This window comes from Spermophilus citellus (genome assembly GCF_964194105.1).
Source record: "Spermophilus citellus genome assembly, chromosome: 6".
In the NCBI taxonomy this organism is placed as follows: Eukaryota; Metazoa; Chordata; class Mammalia; order Rodentia; family Sciuridae; genus Spermophilus; species Spermophilus citellus.
In genome coordinates, this window is record NC_138187.1 from 155,131,991 (window position 1) to 155,152,177 (window position 20,187).

General features: G+C 35.8%; 1 protein-coding gene across 4 annotated transcripts in view; it reads right to left on the bottom strand.

Annotated features, from left to right (window-relative positions):
- The window catches only part of RASAL2 (RAS protein activator like 2), a 357,274-nt gene that overhangs the window by 172,909 nt on the left and 164,178 nt on the right, over positions 1–20,187 (bottom strand). The window lies entirely within an intron of this gene.

The window sequence follows — 20,187 nt, forward strand, 5'->3', positions numbered from 1 at the left end:
TAACTTTTAGACATAGTTAATAAACCATGTTTCAGTGGAAATATGTATAGATATCTACATAAAATAACATATTTTCTTCCAAAGGTGAGAATGTTTTCAGAATCATAAAAATTATATTTTCTGGCAAAGTTTTAGGAACTAAGTAGTTGTTTGCATATGTGGAATGAGAACTACAAATGGAAAAAAAAATCCCTGTAATGCCAATTACTATTTTAAAGCTTTTTGACAGGTTATCATTGTAGAGTAGTAGGATAGCTCTAACACGTGTGTGCGCACACGCATGTGTGCATGTGTATGCAAGATATATGTTCCAAGATCCCCAATAAATGCCTTAAGCCACAGACAGCACCTGTATATATTATGCTTTTCCTATTCCTATCTGATAAAATCACCAATTAGGTGCAGTAAGAGATTAACAACAATAAGAAAATAGAACAACTGTAACAATATACTGTAATAAAAGTTATGTGAATGTCTTATCTTTCTCTACCTTCCCTCCTCCATGATTCAAAATACTTTACTGTACCGTCTCCTTACAGCTTCTCTTTGACATGTCCACACTGCCAGTATCATTACTCTTGCACTTTGGGGTTTTATTAAATAAAATAAGGGTTACATGGAAACAACACTGTGATACACTGACAGTTGATCGGATAAGCAAGATGCTTCCTAAATGACTAATTGGTAGTATCACATATAGTGTGGATACAGTGGACAATAGGAGGATTCACATTCCAGGCAGGAAGAAGCAGGTTAGCATGCTATTTCAACATACTATGCAGAACAGTGCAGTTTAAAACTTATGATTTCTGGAATTTTCCATTTACTATTTTCAAACTGCAGTTGACCATGGAAAACTAAGTAGTACCCTCAGATAAGAGGGTACTACTATAAGGCTCAGTTTGGGGGCAATGGGCAAACTTAATAATGATATTTTATTAGTAATTTTCATTAGAATAATTGTACTGAGATTATCTTAAATAGTTTGAGAAAGTATGTCAGTAATTAATCATGCTTCCTAATTTCTTATGGTTTCTGAATTGTTATCAACAAATTTCAATAATAATGACTAACATTTAACTCTTACTATGTACAAACCTAAGGAACATTTATATGTGACATTATAAGGGAGGCATTATAATTATCCCCCTTTTACAGATGAGAACTTATTTATTTTTCCAAATGATTACAATGGATATACACCACAGCAACTGATCTAGCAAAACTGGAATAGATACCTCTAGCTCTACCTCAGTAACCCAACTCCTATCTATAAAGGAGAAGATAGAAAGGGAAACTGTCTCTGTTACTGAGAATCTAAGGAGCAAATTCCTATGGCCTCTATGAGCATGGCAAATTTTTAACACTTTGTATAGGGCCAAATATTCCTCCATATCCTCATTACCATGACTAAGGTTACTCTTTGCAATTGTGAAACTAAAGGGCAGAATTAAGAAGGATGAAATTCTAAAAATAAGCTGAAACCACATAATAGCATCAATAAAGATACAAAGTACTAAGTAATAGAAAACTTGGTGAACAGTAATTGAAGTCATCCACCCCTTTCAAATGGAAATTATCTCTATTTAAATAATTGAAAGAGTAACACTGAAAGGTTAAGCGACTCCCTCCTACTAAGAAAAGCAAAAAATGCAACCTCTACTTGCTCTAAAAGCAGAAGGAAAAGAAAATAAACTTGGATCCTTGAGCAAATAATTGAGTCTAACTAAACATAACTGTTTGGGCCTGGTTCTAAAAATGCCTATTAAAATAATAAAGATTTAAGCTCTACAGAAAAAAAAAAAAGCTAGTAATTGCTATGGTGTTGTCATTATCAAAGTTATATTCATGACAAAGGGAGAACCACTTCTTTAGTATATACTGTATCTTCACCAGAACCAAGGAGAGAATAAATAAAATATACCAGACCTTTATTTGAACCTAAAATTCATTCACAATTATTTTCTCAATGTTATAACATACACTCTTAATTTCTCACTGTTGAAACTTAAAGGACCAAAGGTTTTATTCAAAGTATCACTCTTAAAGGCATTTTACCCCTGACTCAGGATATAAGGGAACATGGTGACCTTTATTCCAAACTTGAATTTCTTTTTCTTTAATTTTTAAAGTATTTTGACATTTATTTTCTATTTTCAATGTATATCAAAATATACCATATATAGGTTTCATCCGTGCATCCCCATATTTACAAAATATATATTTACTGGACTCACAATTTACTCTTCCCTCTTTCAGATCCTGTCTGTTTATATATGTTTTCAAACAAAATTTCAAAAGTACATTCCTATGAATATTCGTATTTCTCCATATCTCTCCATATCAATCTTTATTCTCTGACCCTAACACTACCTCAGTACAAGATTTGATATTACCCTTACCATACCTCTGTATATAAAAATTAATGTGTTATATTTATAAATATGAGTATAAATTTCAAAGTGTATTTTGATATTTATATTCTATTTTCAATGTTAAATTTACATACAGGGGCTGGGGATGTGGCTCAAGCGGTAGCGCGCTCGCCTGGCATGCGTGCAGCCCGGGTTCGATCCTCAGCACCACATACCAACAAAGATGTTGTGTCCGCCGAGAACTAAAAAATAAATATTAAAAATTCTCTCTCTCCTCTCTCACTCTCTCTTTAAAAAAGATAAAATAATAAAATAAAATAAATTTACATACATATCACAATATATCACATATTAGATCCATCCATGTGTCCTCATATATACAAAATGTATATTCAAAGGAGTCACACTTTACTATTCCCTGTGTCTGAGCCTTTATATTTACATATTTTTACACATGTTTTCATAAGCACATTCCTATGAATATTCATATTTCCCCATATTAATCTTAATTCTATAACCCTAGTCCTGGTTCAGTACAAACTTTGATATTACCCTTTCCATACCTCTGTATATAAACCTAATGTGACTTATAACCCATATACACAAATCTACAATACTGCAAATTGGTGCACTGAAACTTGAATTCCTTAAGAATATTGTACTTTTTATAACACCTATAGATGGCTTTTATATATAAAATCTTTTTAAACATATTGATCTACTCCTTTAAAATTGGATACATCACAATTCATGTACCTTCAAATGAACCAAAGTGAAGTTCACAAAAATCTATATTCAGCTGAAGAGAGTGTTTTACAAGAGCATTTTAGCTGTTCTAATTGTCCTAGTTGACCAGTTTTCTTGTTTACACTGAATTGCTTATAAACATGGGGCTCTTTTTATGTTTGAAACACTTCTTTGGCCTTGTACTGGGCTTCAGAGTCTTCCTTTGCCAAGAAACGAAAGGAAAAGGAAAAAAAAAGAAAAGAAAAAGAACCAAGTTCTAAATCACAGCATTTGGGACAAGAGTCCCCTGTATTTCTCTTTTGCTAGCAAAGCAATAAACCTTCTTTTTCCTTTTTCTCAAAAACAAAACAAAAAACCCACAAAAACCAAGCACTTTAATTTCATTCCATTTTAGAAAAGTGGAAAATAGTATCTCTGCTTCGTAAATTAGCTTTGTTAATTTCAAACTCTAACAATGGAAGAGCAAGGTTATGCACATAACATACACATACACAAATATACAAACATGCCCATGCTTTCTATGAAATATTCTTTCATTTTGTTTTAGAGACATATGGAAATTAATTTCAATTCAATCTAAGCTCATACAGATTAAATAGTCAAGTATAGCAAATCAACATCACACTAACTAGCATCTGAAAACTCAAGTTATTTCTTTTCCTAAAGAATGCTAAAAAAGCTCTACTAAATCCTTGAAAGGATTTTTAAATCTTTTTAAAGAAATAAAAACTCAATTTTCTTATCTTGTTAAGGCAGTGGTTCTCAATGCAAAAGTTGTCCAGGTACCAGCAGAATCGGCATAATCTGGGAATTTATTTGAAATTTACATTCTCAGTCCCCACCCCAGACCTGCTGAATCAGAAATTCTGGGGGTGGAACTCAGCAATTTGTTCTTTAACCAAGTCTCCAACTGACTCTGATGCTCACTGCAGTTGGGAGCCATTGCCTTGAGATCTTGTTTTCTCTCCTTCCTATCAAGGTTAAGCATCTCAAAGTCTCCTTTATAACAGACATAGACAGGCAAGTTGAGGATCACTTTAACCATTCACTTACAATCCTTGGCCACCTGTACTAAGTATAGAAGCCTAAATGAATCACTTAGCTTTACTAAACCTCCATTTCTACATTTCTGAGGTATGATCTTAATGATATCTCAGGTGGATGCCAGGGCTGTAGGTTTTAAAGAAGCCTCAGGCCTTTATCAGGAGTTTGTCTATTTTGTTCTCAATCCTTCAGTTATTTTCTTGAAAGCCTGCATAGTATTCACCTGCAAATGTGAAGTTCAAACCTTGGTCAAAGACTACTTGGTCTCCTGCCCAGCAAATTATAGCCCCTTCAGATGCAGCATTCAATTCTGTGCCTCCTTAGCTCAATATTAGGACCATTATACTATTCTTGAACTTCATATTCCTGTGCTACTGTCAGAAAATGGTACACAGGGCAATGGTGACCACTATAGTGTTAGGGCACCCACAGACCAATGCCTGAAAATATACATTTGTTGAGGTAGGAGCTGACCTGTTTTTGTTCTTCTTGTTGTTTACAGAGGGAAGGGTAGTCTTGTACCTGTTGCTCTATCACAGATCCTTAAGCCAAAAATTCTTTATGAACTTTTATGCAAACTCCTATAACATTTTCTTCAATGGTATCTGCCTCTAATGCTCTGTTTCTTAAGCCCATTCTTTACATACTTATCAGCGTAGTTCCAAAATGCAAATATGATCAAGTCATCCTGAGGCTTAAAGTTCTCCTTTATTCTAGAAGCAGTTTTCATATAAAAGGTGGTATGTTCGTGGGGGCTGGAGATAAATACCTTTCTGCTTCAACCAGAATTCTGAGTTCTTAGTTTATCTGTTGTTGGGGCTTCTGTATAAGCTTTTCTACAATGAAAAGGTACTTTTGGTTAAAAAAGAAACAACAACAAAAGATTAAAAAACTACTATCCTATAAAGTACACTGTATACCAGGTTTTCCACATCCTGGTTGCTGTCTTTGTGTTCAGCTTCAGACTTTGCAGTCTAGGAACATCAAGTGTTTGCATTTTCCTAATATATCCCCTATCAGGGAGTCTATAGCCATTGCTTGAAATGTCCCTCACTTTCTTTCTATTCTACATCTAACAGGTGAAACTATTTGTCCTAAGGTTAATACAGACATTGCCTCTTCTTGGACTTCCCCTTTTACCAATCCTCTCAGGCAAAGTTAAGGTACACTCCCTTTATTTCTTCCAACAAGACATCTCTCCCTGTCATTCTACTTATTATCTTGATCTATAATTATTCACATGCAACTAATTCCATGTGAGTTAGGAGTTTGTATCTTACCAGTTATGATGGTTTGGATATGTGGTGTCCCTCAAAAGTTTACCTGAGACAATGCAAGAATTTTCATGATTAAGGTGTAACATAAGCAGTGGATTAATACATGGACATGGATTAAGTGGATGGTAACTGTGAGCAGTTAAGGTATGTCACTGTAGGTAAGTCACTGGGGCTGTGTATTTGGGGTTTAAATTTTGTCCCTAGAGAGTGGAGCTGCTTTCCATGTCCTGAGCTGTTTTTTTCCACCATAATATTCTGCCTCACCCTTGGACCCAGAGCTATAGAGTTGGCTATCTATTGACATGAGCCAAAATAAACTTTACCTTCTCTCTGTTGTTCTTATCAGGTCTTTTGGCCACAGAAGTGCAAAGCTGACTAAAATATCAGCTAATCTCCAAACTTTAAAACAGCTCCAACCTACAAATGAATGAATAATCAATAGGTGGAGATGGATGCCATTAAAGGCAAAGGAAAAAGTGTGACATGGCCAAGAAAGATGGTAAGTATACAAAACTAACTTTATTCATTTGAACAGGGAGTTATCAATTTAGCTAAAGTCTCTTAAGGAAGAGAAGTAAAACAGAACACCAAATGTATCATAACCATGCTTAAATCCAAGGATATTCATGATTCAGGAAGCAAAGGAAAGGCCCTATCATTTCTAGACTTGAAATCAATGATAGTCTCCTAATTGGCTCATTTTATTCCTACTTCTCTCTCTTCTAATATGTCCTATAGATAAATATTCCTAATATATAACTTTGATCAAATCCCTTCTTTTATTAAGCTTTCTTTCACAATATTCCATTGCCAGTAACATCTAAATGACATATTTAGTTAGAGCAAGGTTCTTTTAGAATAAATGGATTTCTTTCTCTTATACTATCCAGTTTACTTGTGTTATTCACTAAATGTAACATTTAAATTATCTGTCTTATTTCCACCGCTACATTTGTTGTGGGGGAGAAAGAGGAAAGAAGAACTATATCTTATTTTTTGAAACTTCTAGCATAGTAAATGCACATACAGGGACACATTATACATTTGGTGATTAACTTGAAAGTGGTTCTCAATGAAATATGCCACTAGTAGTTAACCTTAAGATAAATAATAGTTAATTTTCAGTGGTTTCCACAAAGCCAAACTGCTATTTTCATCAATATATCTAAGTATAATACCACCTTTCAAAAGCAAAAAAAAAAAAAGTGTTATTTTAGAACTTCATTACAAGTTTTAAAGCATTTTAGAACTGCCTTTTGTCTGAACTACTAGTGGACATATTAAAAATTCTAAATATGGAAACAAAAGTTTAGATTAAGAAAAATGGAGTCAGGTGCAGTGAAATATGCCTGTAATCCCAGCAGCTCAGGAGGCTAGGGCAGGAGAATCACATGTTCAAAGTCAGCCTCAGCAACTTAGCAAGACCTTAAGCAACTTAGTGAGAGCTTGTCTCAAAAATTTTTTAAAAAATGAAAAAAATGACAAAAAAGGGGGGCGCTAGGAATGTGGCTCAGTGGTTGAACACCCCTGGGCTTAATCTGTGGTTAAAAACAAGAAAAGAAAATGAAGCCAAATTTACCCTTTTTTTGCTTGTTATGGCCAAAAGAGAGAGAAGGGGTGGGAGGGAAACCTCATAAACTTAGCTTTCTTTTGTATTTTTGTATTGGCTGCACCTGAGAGGAATTCATGTTTGTCTTCTCTACCATTTCCCTCAAAACCCTAATTTCCAGTTTACTTAATTGTATCTCTTAAAAGCAAAATGGAACCCAAATTGCCTCCTATACCCTCTCGGTTGGCACCAAGCCAGTTGGGGCCTTTGCTTTGTACCCACGCAGAGAGGTATATTTCATATAAGCAATGTCTATTTGGTACAATCTGCATGAACTAATTTATTGAACCAATGAGTCATCTCTCAAGGTGACACTCTTGGCCAACTTCTCTTTCAGCATTCTACCGGAACTATCCTTCTGCTACATTCCCAAATTTATAATTTGTGTATTTAACACTCTTTCTATGTATTTCCCTCAAACATTTTTTTCCCAGTTTGAGAAGAAACATGCAGAGTTAAAAGAGAGTATTAAAAGATCCACACACTGACATAATAGGTGGGGCATATCAGACTAGTATAATCCTTTCACATTCCAGCAGAACCTGTCTAAGGAGTCAACTTAAATCCTTACTGAACCCTCTTAAATTGATGTTTTTAACACAGCAAAAACATCTCCATGATTAGTTAAATAGGATTAGAAACAGCCTTTTCGGATCATTTTATCAGGAAACTCCTTAAACTCTTCAAGAAATTCTAAATTATTCATTGTGAAATTAAGGATAAGGGTTACATTCCTTATAATTCTTAAGTGTAGGTGAAACATAGAAGAGAGAAAGCATATTTTGATCCTTCTATAAAAGATGAATGTCTATTCTCTTCCTATAACAAAATTTGACAGGATATAAAACTTATAATTCAAGTAGCAAGTACAGAAATGTCTTCACATTTTCTTTTCCTAAAGACTTAATTTTAATTTTACCAGTTTAATAATGGCAGAAAATAACTACTTATCTCTAGGCATTAACTATTTTTGTAAACTCATTCCTTTACTGGCTTACTGTAGTAAGCTAGGAAATTCATCTATTTGCCTTCATTCTCTTCCACTAATCTTTCTATATAATTAACACAATTACTTTTCTAAGAAGCAAATCTGATGATGCCATTGCCCTGAAAATACCTGGCATGGTTTCAAATGATGTGCATGGTCCAAATCATTTCCAGAATAAAGTAAAAATTCCTCACTATGGCCTTCAAGGTTCTTTATTATCTGGTCTTGCTAGCTCTTCCTTTTCCTCTTATAAACTATGTTCCAAAAACTCTCAACATTTTTTCAATTTTCCAAAGAGATATGGTTCCTGACTTTGTAGCTGTATACATACACACAGTATCCTCCCCTTCTTTTCTCCTTTGTCATTTAAGACATGAACCAAGTCTTAATTTCTCTATGAATACCTTTTTTGGCATTCTCCACTCCACACCCATAATCCATTCCAGGCAATGCCTCCCTCATTTAATCTTTCTTTTGTGGTTTAAAAAAAAAACAAAAAACCTTTTGAGATAAAAGTCATATAACATAAAATTAACAATTTAAAAATGAATAATTCAAGTGGTATTTAGTACATTTATAATGTTGCAAAACTACCACTTCTGTCTAGAATCAAATGGTTATAAATTTTAATTTACCTCAAGTTCTCCAATAAAAACTATGCATCTTTGTGGCCATGATATTGCATGTATAATGAAGCTCAATAAATAAAGATGGAATCACACATTTAACAGCAGAAAAGAGTCTCATGGATTATTTTCCCCCTCTTTTTATTACCTAGTTTTAGAAAAAAGTGGAATAAAATATCGTGTTTTGGGTGGGCTTATGCTATGGCATGGTGTTGTTATTGTCCTAAAGGTCCATATGTTAAAAGCTTTATTGGGATGTGGTAGAAGCTTTTAAAAAATTGGTCCTAATGTGAGGTCTTTAGGTCACTGGGGCATACTTGGAGCTGGACTGTTCTTTCTCTTGTCCTCTCTCTTTTGCTTCCTATCTGTGACTTGAGTGGTTTTGCTCTGACACATATTCTAGCCATGATGGGTTGCCTCACCATAGTCCTAAAAGCAATAGGGCCAACTAAACATGGATAGGAACCTCCAAAACTGTGAGCCAAAATAATCCTTTTCTTTCTCTTTTGTTTTCCCCATAGCTTTATTGAGGTAAAACTGAAGTACAGTAAAATGCACATATTTGAAGTATGCAATTTCATCAGTTTTGACATGTATGCAACTAATACAATCAATATAAAAAGCATTTTCATTACATTTTTAAAATTTGAAATCATGCAAGCTGTTTTCGGCATGATGGATTTATTTATTTGTTTTAAAAATTTTTTTAGTTGTAGTTGTGAACAATGCCTTTATTTTATTTATTTTTATGTGGTGCTGAGGATGGAACCCAGTGTCTTGCACATGCTAGACGAGTGCTCTAATTCTGAGCCACAACCCCAGCCTCTCCTGCATCATTTATTACATTAGAAATGTAATAAATGTAATTAGAAATGTAACCTTGACATACATAGAACCCCACCCCCAATGTCAAGTATTCAAAATTAAATGGCACACTTATAAATAACTCAAAGGTCAAGGAAGAAAGCAGAAGAAAAGTAAATAAAAAGTGCTTTGTAAGTTTGGACCAACAGCAACAAAGCAAGTGTTAGACTCACATGCAGGGATGGAGAGATCCTGGTATTGGGGCCCCTCTTGCACTGCAAGAGTTCTATTTCTATTTCTATTCTTCAGTAAATCCGACTTTTACACACACAGACACACACACACAAGTGCTTTGAACTAAGTGATAATAAAAGCTTAAAATATCATGATCTCTGGGGTGAAACAGTACTCAGATGAACATTTATGACCTAAAGTACTTGTATCAAAAAGAAGCTAGAATAACAATCAAATTATTTTCAAATTATGTAGTAGGAAGAGTAGGAACAAAATATATGAAATAGAGAAGAAATAATACAGCTAAAATTTGATAAAAATCAAACAAGTCTAGTCAAGAAAAAAGCAAGAACACAAAAATTCATATCAATGGAAAGGAAGCTATCAAAATAACTCTAGAGGTGCTAAAAATAAATTAAGGTAAAATTACAACTATATGCCAACATATGTGATAGCTTACATAACATGGTCTGTATCAGAGAAGTATTGTGTGCTGCTGAGAAAAAAGTGTATCAGTTATTAATGAATGAAATATTCTATATATGTTTGTTAAGTCTAAATTATCAATCATATTTTTTACTTCTAGAACTTCTTTATTTAGTTTTTGTTTGGAGGATCTATCCAGTGGTGACAGAGGCATGTTAAAGTTACTCAGTATTATTGTGTTGCAGTCTATTTGATTCTTGAGATTGAGAAGGGTTTGTTTGATGTACATGGATGCTCCATTGTTTGGGACTAAATATTTATGATTGCTGTGTCTTATTGATGTATTATTCCCTTAAGCAGTATGAAACTGCCTTTTTTGTCCCTTCTGATTAACTTTGGCTTAAAGTCTACTTTTATCTGATATGAAGATAGAAACCCCTGCTTGTTTATGTGATCCATGTGAGTGTTTTTTCCCATCCTTTCACCTTCAGTCTGAGGATGTCTTTGCCTATGAGGTGAGTCTCTTGGAGACAGCACATTGTTGGATCTTGTTTTTTAATCCAATATGTCAGTCTGTGTCTTTTTTTTAAATTTTTTTTTTAGTTGTCAATGGACCTTTATTTTTATTTATTTGTATGAAGTGCTGAGACTTGAACCCAGTGTCTCACACATGCTAGACAAGCACTCTACCACTGAGCCACAACCCCAGCCTAGTCTGTGTCTTTGTATTCATGAATTTAGGCCATTAGCGTTCAAGATTATTACTGAGATATGATTTGTGTTCCCAGTAATATGGGTTTATTTCTAGTTTTGTTATTTAGTTTCTCCTTGATTGACTATTCCTTTACTGTAGTTCCTCCCTTTCCTGGTTTTTTTTTTTTTTTCATTTCCTCCTCCTGGAATATTTTGCCTGAACTACAGAATACTTGAGAATATTCTGTAGTGCAGGCTTTCTAGTTGTAAATTCTTTTAACTTTTGTTTATTGTGGAAGATTTTTATTTTACCTTCAAATCTGAAATTTAATTTTGCTGGATATAGGATTCTTGTTTGGCATACATTTTCTATCAGAGCTTGATATATGCTTTTCCAGGACCTCCAAGCTTTGAGGGTTTCAGTTGAGAAATCAGCTGAGATCTGAATTAGTTTCTCCTATTCATAATATGATATTTTTCCTCTCACAGCCTTTAAAATTCTATCCTTACTCAGTACATTAGGCATTTTTATTATAATGTGCCTTGGTGTGGGTCTGTTGTAATTTGTACAATTGGGGTCCTATAAGCCTCTTGTATTTGTATTTCATTCTTTAGCTTTGGAAAATTTTCTGATATTTCATTGAAAAGATTGTGCATTCCTTTGGTTTGTATCTCCTTGCCTTCATCTATCCGATAAATCTTGAATTTTATCTTTTCATGTTATCCCATAGTTTTTGGGATTTCCATTCATGGTCTCTTAATATCTTCTCTCCATGGTCAACTCTATTTTGAAAATTATATATTTTGTCTTCATTGCTTGAGGTTCTGTTTTCTAAGTGGTCTAGTCTGTTGGTGATAATTTCTATTGAATTTTTAATTTAGTTTATTGTTTCCTTCATTACAAGGATTTCTGCTTTTTTCCCCAGAATCTCTGCCTCTTTATTGAAGTGATCTTTCACTTCCTGTATTTTCTCTCTGATTTCATTTCTTATACTGTTCCTTACTTTGCAGATCAGTTTAACTATGTACATTCTAAACTCCTTCTCTGACATTTCTTCCATTGTGGTATTGATGGATTCTATTATTAGAGTATCTTGGTTTGTTTGGAGCAATTTGTTCCCTCGATTTTTCATGTTCTTTGTGTGTCCACCCAACTAACAGTACAGATCTGAGGCAGTAGTGTTTCTACCCTGTGGACTTATAGTGTCCCTGAATGTTTCCAGTACCTCAGAGTTTACGTGGGGGGAGGTGACAAATAATAACAACAACCAATGCAAACAATATACTGCATTAAATCAAATAGTCCCTTACTATGTCATCTACAACATTATTTATCACCATAAACAGAAATGATATAATCAGTTATTGCCTACAATAAAAACAGCAAATTTGTAAAAGGTTTTATAATTTCAAATGGTATGTACAGGGAGAGAACAGAAGTGATATAGAAATTCTTTCTGTTGAGGTTCAAAAGATTTTCAGTTTCTCAGCAGTTTTTGGTGGGGTCTGGAACATGATGCTCTACCCTCTGGATTGCTGGAGTGAGATAATCCCATAGGCAGAATTCCTAGAGGTAGGATGTAGGCTTAGGTGGGCTCCAGTCTCTTTGCTGAATGCCAATTGGTCTGGAGATTTTAAATCAGCATCCCTCCAGTGCCTAGTACTTGCCGGTTCATGCTGGAAGACTGGATGCCAAGGATCTCCCCTGGGTTCCACTCATGTGCTGGGGGACCCAATTCTTAATCCCCTACATCACCTTCAGACCCCATGTATTGGGTTCGGTCTCCAAATCCATGTCTACCCCTACCCCTGCCATTCCATGTTACCACCAGGTATGTCTCTCCCAGAGAGTCCTACAAGCAGTCGAATTGGAGGGGCAGGGTAGACGTGGGTGGGTGTCCATGACCAGCGTCTCCTATATAAACATCTCTCCACATTTGATTTTATCATATATATCATGCATTGTGTGTTTACTGGGCCTGTATTTTGAGCCAAATTCAGGTTTGCTAGGAATTGGCCCCCTCAGCTGCTGGCCCCTCGAACAGTGACTGCAAAAATGGTTTCTTCCTTCATCCTCCAAACACTGCCTGGAGAGATGGTGACTTCTTTTCCCCAACATAGATATTGTGCAGTCTGTCTTTCAGGTATGCCAGGCAATGTCCTTGATCTCTAAATGCTCAGTACCCAACATGCCTTAGCCTCCCAAAAAATGCAGTTTCCTTTAATTCCCTTATCCCTCCACTATGCTCATGGAAGGACCTCTCTGGCTGGAGTTTCTGGTCCAGCTGTGGCAGCAGCTATGCTGCCAGGTATTTTTTTCCTTATTTTATTATATCCAACCTCCTGGGTCCCTGATCTGCTTTGAGTGTCCAGTTTTAAATTCCAGTAAAGGACCCAGTTTTTTTTTGCTGGTTTGTTTGTTTGTTTTGTTGTTGTTGTTCACCCACCTTGCTGAGAAACTACCTGTCTTCTTTCTTAGTTCCACTCCACAGAGCAGCCAGGAATTCGACCTCCTCTATTTCACCATCTTGAAAACCTCTCTAATCCTTTTGTCTTAATAAATTGATTGTCTCAGGTATTATAGTAATAGAACACTGATTAATAGAGCTTATCACAGAAAGAAAAGATGAATCAGATCTCTCGAGTTTATATTACGGAAACAGACATTCTGGAATCAAAATTTATAATTTGGCTTTTGGAACATTCATTTAGTCTCAATTCATTCACCTCAATTTACTAAGAGTTTACTATGTGTCAGGAACTGTTCTAAGTACTAGGAGAAATATCATTGAAGAAAACAAAATCTCTGCTCCAAAGCTTTCATTCCAGTATGAGAGAGACAATAAACATAATAAATAACTTATATAGCATTTTAAAAAGTAGCAAATGCAATAAAAAAAATCAGAGCCAGGCAATTAGGTGAGAAGTTCTGGATTCAACTTCTAGGTACATAGTCAAAGATGTCTCTGAGACACCTATACTTACATATTTATTGCAATTATTCATAAGAGCCAAGGTAGGGAATAAACCTAGGTATCCATTGACAGATGAATGGATAAATATAACATGGGCAATGGAATACTATTCAGCTATAAACAAAAGTGAAATTTTGTCTTTTATAACAACATGGGTGGAAATGGAGGACCCTATGTTATGTGAAATAAATTAGGCACAGAAATGCACAAACACTGCAAGTTCTCATTTATATATGGAAGCTAAAAAGTTGATCTCACAGATGCAGAGAATAAAAGAGTGGTCAGCAGAGTCTGACACATTGTATACATGTATTGAAATGTTACTCTTTACCCCATAACTTATTATATGTCAATAAAAAATAACAGTATATTTTTAAAAAGATGTTCTGGATGAAGGTAGGGGAAGATATGTGATTTAAGGTGAGGGAAGTTAGTGAAGGTTGGTGATATGGAAGCAAATTGTTAAAAGAGGTGAGAAAGTAGCTATGCAAATATCTGAAGGAAGAACATTCCTAACAGAAGGCAAAGCTAAAACTAAAGACCTGAGACAGGAACATGCCTGATGTGTTCAAGAAATAGTGATGAAATCAGTATGTCTGGGATTAAAAGAGTTTGGGGAATTAGTGATCTTTGAAACCTGGAAGGGTAGTTTACCTTTACTGGAGGATATAAGGCATGTTGGAGAGGGCTCTCACATATCCAAATGGAGATATGCAATGGGCAGAGAGGAGGGATGAGTACATTAAGATATAAAATTAGAAATCATCAGCATTAGAAGATATCAAAAGTCATAAAATCCCCAAGGAAGTTAGGTCCCATATGAAGATCTGAAGAAAAGAAGAAAAATCTGTAGGAAAGACTCAGGAGGAACTGCGAGAGAGGCAGGATGAAAACTAAGAAAGCATGATGTCATGTAAAGCCAAGTGAAGAAAGTTATGTAAGGAAAGGAATGAGTGATGGGTGACATTAAATGCTCCTGACAGATTAAATAAGATGAGAACTGAGAAATGATCTTTGAATTTAATAATGTGGAAGTCACTAGTGAGCTTAACAAGAGCAACTGTGTCAGAGTGGTGTGGTTTGAGGGGCTGGAGTTGTGGCTCAGTGGTAGAGCACCTGCTTAGCACAGGTGAGGCAGTGGGTTAGATCAATACAATAGTATGCTGACAGGAATAATCTGATAGAGACAAAAAATTAAAGATGTACAAAAGGTTGGAAAGAATTAATAATGATATATCCTTGAATAGATGGGCACAAGGGAGAGGCTGACCAAGACAGTGGAAATTTCAACCATAGGAGGAGAAGGAAATCAGACTTAAGGAAACAGTTGCTGATGAGTAGATATGGTAGATAAGCTCTCTTCTGAGTACTTCAATTTTCTCAGTGAAGCAATAAGCAAGGTAATCAGCTCTATGTAAAGATAATAAAGATGGGATTACAGGTTTGAAGAGAGAAAGGTATAAAAAAATCACTTTAGAAAACCATTCTGTACTGTGCTTGTCAGAGGGTGGTTCAAGATCCTATACTGTTCTGTGAACTGTTTTGATTTGCTGTGATAAACAAAATAGTACAGAAACAGAGAAGCAGCACGCTTAGGGTCATCATTAGATCTGTTTCATAGTATAGACTTTTTTCCACAAATAATTATTATATTTTTGTAATTCTACTCCTTTTTTCCCTATGTTATGCTGAATATACTTATTGAATTTCATGTCTTAAATCTAATAAAACATTCAGGCTTGTATTTTTTATTTCACTTTTCTTTACAATTCATTTTATTGATTATGATGAGGCAGGGTGGAGGGCCAAGAGATCATTCACCATAGATAGATTGAGAAGCACTAATCCAATAGGGTGGGACAGTAATTGAAAATGTTTTATGATTGCCAAGCAGCACTGGGGGTTCCAATGAAGTTTGCAGCCATTAGATCAAAGATCAGTCAGCAATGTGTGTGCTTTTCTCCAGACACATTAAGCTTCAGGGATAAAGTTCACATAAATACCTAAATACCTGAAATAAATCAGCTTATGAAGAGGAAGATTTATTTTGGCTCACAGTTGCAGAGGTTTCAGTTCATGGTCACTTGACCCTATTGCTTCTGGGCTTGTGGCAAGGCAGTAGATGGTGGCAGGGGTGCATGGTAGAAGCTTATTCACCTATTGGTGGCTAAGAAGCAAAGAGAGATAGGAGGGGCCAAGTTCCCACTGTCCCCTTTAAGGGCACACTCCCAGTGACTTAATTTCCTTCTACCAGTCCCTACCTACTAAAGGTTCTACCACTTCCCAATAAGCCTTTAGCACATTGGCCTTTGGGAGATGTTCAAGATTCAGATCATAACAAGAAAGAAGATTTGGGCTGGGGTTGTGGCTCAGTGGTAGAGCACTTGCTGAGCACATGTGAGGCCCTGGGTTTGACCCTCAGCACCAAATAAAAAATAAATAAATAAAATAAAGGTATTGTATCCAACTACAACTAAAAAATAAATATTCTTTTAAAAAGAAGATTTAACTGAGCTATTACTTAACCAAATAAAGAAAATGAAGCAAGAGAAAGGCAAGGAAATAATATGCAAGGGAATAATTAGAATGACTGACTCTGGAATTCAGGCTGAATGAAGAGGAAAGAAAGGAAATGAGAGATATGAGAGGAAGGAAAGTGATAGGATCAAGAGACTATAGATCTCAGAAGGATGGAAAGATTATTGAAATAAAAAATGAGCTAGAAAGAAAGGAGTGGGTCAGAGAGTAAGATGTATACTACTGAGAATATGAAGGACTTACAGCAAAAAGGTGGAATAGGGAAATTCTTAGAGGAGCAGTTGAAGGAAACTGTGTTGTAAGATTCATCTCTGCAGATATTGGGATCATAAAAATTAAGCTGTGTAGGAGTCGAGGTTGTGGCTCAGTGGTAGAGAGCTTGCCTAGATACATGAGGCACTGGGCTCAATCTCTGGCACCACATAAAAATAAAAACAAGTAAAATAAAGGTAATGTGTCCATCTACAACTAAAAAATATATTTAAAAATAAAAATTAAGCTGTGTAGATGACAGTGATGCAGAAGATCAAAATACATAGAGGAGTGACAAGATGAGGCAGGGGGATTGGAGAATAAATGAGATTCAGAGTATGAGCATTTTAGGGAGAACAGACAGGAAGCAGGCATAAAAGGAGATAATACCTAGTCCAGGCAGCATGGTGTAAGAGTTATGGGGAAAATATCAGCCACACTTCCACAGGACTTCATGAAAGATAGTAACATTAGGAAACATTTTGGTTCTTATGAGATCACAAATTTAAGGAACCCCTCCAGAGAAGAAGTAGAAGTGAGAAATTGATGTGACTCCATTTTTGAAAACAGCTTCTACCTCAAAGCCTGTCCAAGGAAGGGGGCGTGACCCTTGTCCTTGGAAAAACCCACAGAGTACTCCTAGCACATAACCACCCTGCTGAGTTGTTTGTTTGCAAACAGGAGACATCTGTGGGTGCCAGGTGTCCCTGACTAAGTAACTCAGTTATGCTAGGTGAGGACTTAAAACCAACACCCCCCCTCACTACCCTCCCACCCTCCCCCACCCCGCAACCACCAATCAGCATGAGACAGGGAAAATACCTGGGATGCCAGATGACCCCCCAGTAGTTTTTGGTGGTTGATAACATGTTGGGATGTTGGGAAACCATGTAGTTTAGCACACACACTCCTTGTAGCTTAAACCAATCAGTTCAAACGAATTCCCTTCTTGTACTAAGCAATCACCTCTTACCTAACTTGTTCCTTGTTCCTGCCAGTGAATGTGCTAATCAAGAGTTGTTTGACTTTCCCTCGGTGTGGAATGATTTGCTGTGTGATGTTGTAACGCATACAGTATCCCAAAAAAAACCTATAAAATCTCACTGAACAAAAAAACCAGGACTCACTCCCTGGGACCACTGCATCAGGAACGGTTGTGAGTCCAGGCTCAAGCTTGCAATAAAGACTCTTGTGTGTTTGCATCGGATTTGGCTCCTAGAGGTCTGTTGGGGTCCCACGAATCTGGCATTACAGAAGAAACAGCTGATTTTGCTCAAAGGATGGTCCTTGAGTAACAGCAGGCACAGGAAAGGGTTTCAAGAGGTGGGGAAAGATGAATGGAAGACAGCATCAGAAGGGGAAATACAGAGAATCAGAGAGAGAATGAAGTATCTGGTATAATGGTTTTCAGGTATTTAGGGCTACTTATAAAAATTGGCACAAAAGAGGATTAAAGTATATAAGAGACTGTTTCAGAAAATTATTTATCAGGGACAGTTATTTTAGAAGAAAAATATGGGCCTTGGCCTAGGTGACTCAATTGGCCAGGAATATTCAATCAATGGATTATATCTCAGTTCTGGAAAAGGAATACTTCTTGATGTTCTTCTATCTACTCTTAAGCTACAGCACTAAACTAAAAAAAATAAAAATGTGGATGTTTTACTCAGCTTTTTGTAGTTGCGTCCAAAAGACCTGAGGAGAATAATTTCTGGAGGAAAAGCTTATTTAGGGGCTACTGGTTTCAGAGGTCTCAGTCCATAGACAGCTGGGGTTTGAGGTGAGGCAGAACATCATGGCAGAAAGGTGTGATGAAGAAAAGTGGCTCAAGACATTAGGATGAGGAAGCAGAGAGGAACTCCAGTCGCCAGATACAAAATGTCTACTCCAAAAGCACACCCCCAATGACCACCTCCTCTTACCACACCATACCTGCATTCAGTTACTACCCAGTTATTTCCATCGGGGGCTTAATTCACTGTTTGGATTAAGGCTCTCATAATCTAATCATTTCACCTCCAAACCTTCTTGTACTGTTGCACACATGAGCTTTTGGGGACACCTAATACCTAAACCACAATAGTTGGTAAGGTGGGGGGAATGACAAATGATTTGTTTGTAACATTCCTTGTTAAGAGAGCTGATGAAAGTTTGCTGACAGAATAGGTTTGTATAAATGAATATTTTAAATTATGTGCATATTCAAATTAGATAATAAGAAATTTTCTATACTAACATTCATTCGCTTGACCAATTTTTATTATGTATCCACTCAACAGCAACACATATAAAACTGTTCTAAAAAAGGCTGGCCTTTATTAAATTATTTTAATAAAATTAAATATAATATTCAAATTCTGGAAAAGGGTCATGGGTAGAGAGACGGTAACAAAAGGAAGAGATGTTTTTCAATGAGTAGAATAAAAGAATAAGCAAGTTCTTCCTGGAGTTACATTAGCTGGGCCCTTTTAAGCAAGTACTGCCTATTAAAATATGAGAACAAACTAGAACTGCTTCATTGTTATTACCTTGCCATTACCAAATTAAAACATACTCAATAAGATAAGAAAAGACACAGGGAAAGATGAACAAGAGATAAGAAAAGGAGAGTAGGAATTCACAAATGAGAATTCAGAAAATTTTCTTATTCACTGCTTCTTCCAAACACACTTTTTAGGAAGAATGACTTACTGAATGTATATTCTATCTACATCTTTCTAGTTATTTATATATTTTTGGCAATCAATCTTCTTTTTAAATCAAGTATTTTCTTCTCTTTCCTGCCCATTATGCCTCTTCTTTGTTCAAGATCATAGTCACTGTTTTTATGTAGTGGAGACAGATTATTTTATGTCCATACAAAACCAGAGTGATATTAATCACCAATAGGCAAATAGAATTATTTGGATATGGAAGATCATATACACTATAATAGTTTGAGGAGTAAAGTACTAGTAGTATAAGTTCAAGAGGAACAGAAAGTGTCCCTAAAACTTGATGTCTGTGAAGGTTAAATTCTGCCTGCCTCTCTAGACTTATGCTACTCTCCCAATCCTTTGCTCCCTTAATTATGTGCTGTATGAAACTGACCTCCATAGAACATAACAAAGAAATCTTCTCCTGCCTACAAGTTAGATTTGGCCAACAGGGACAATTGCAAAAAAAATCAGAGAGCAGCAGAAGAGAGTTAAGGTTTATTCTCTCTTCTTTCTTTCTTGGTGGCCATTTGAGTTCTGGTAAAGGCTGTGTTCTTTTTTGTGTAAACACCACAACTGTCTTGCAGCCTCTCAGACAACTACAATTCTGTGTTGTCCAGAAACCCCTCCCTTTCCCTGAAGGTCTGGGGTTATACCAGCTTTCTACTGTTCATTCATAGATACCTCACCACCCTTTGATACGTCCCTTATGCTGACCATGCCTCTGTAAACTATTAAATTTGTTTTAATTAATAGACTGAGTATGATAACTATTTTTGTTAGGATTAGAAAGATATAATTTCCAGTGGCTCCTAGAGGGGGGCATTTGCAGGGACAGGTCTAAACTATCTAATACTCCTCATTCCAAATTTCTCAACTTACTATCTCTTTTACTGTTCCTTA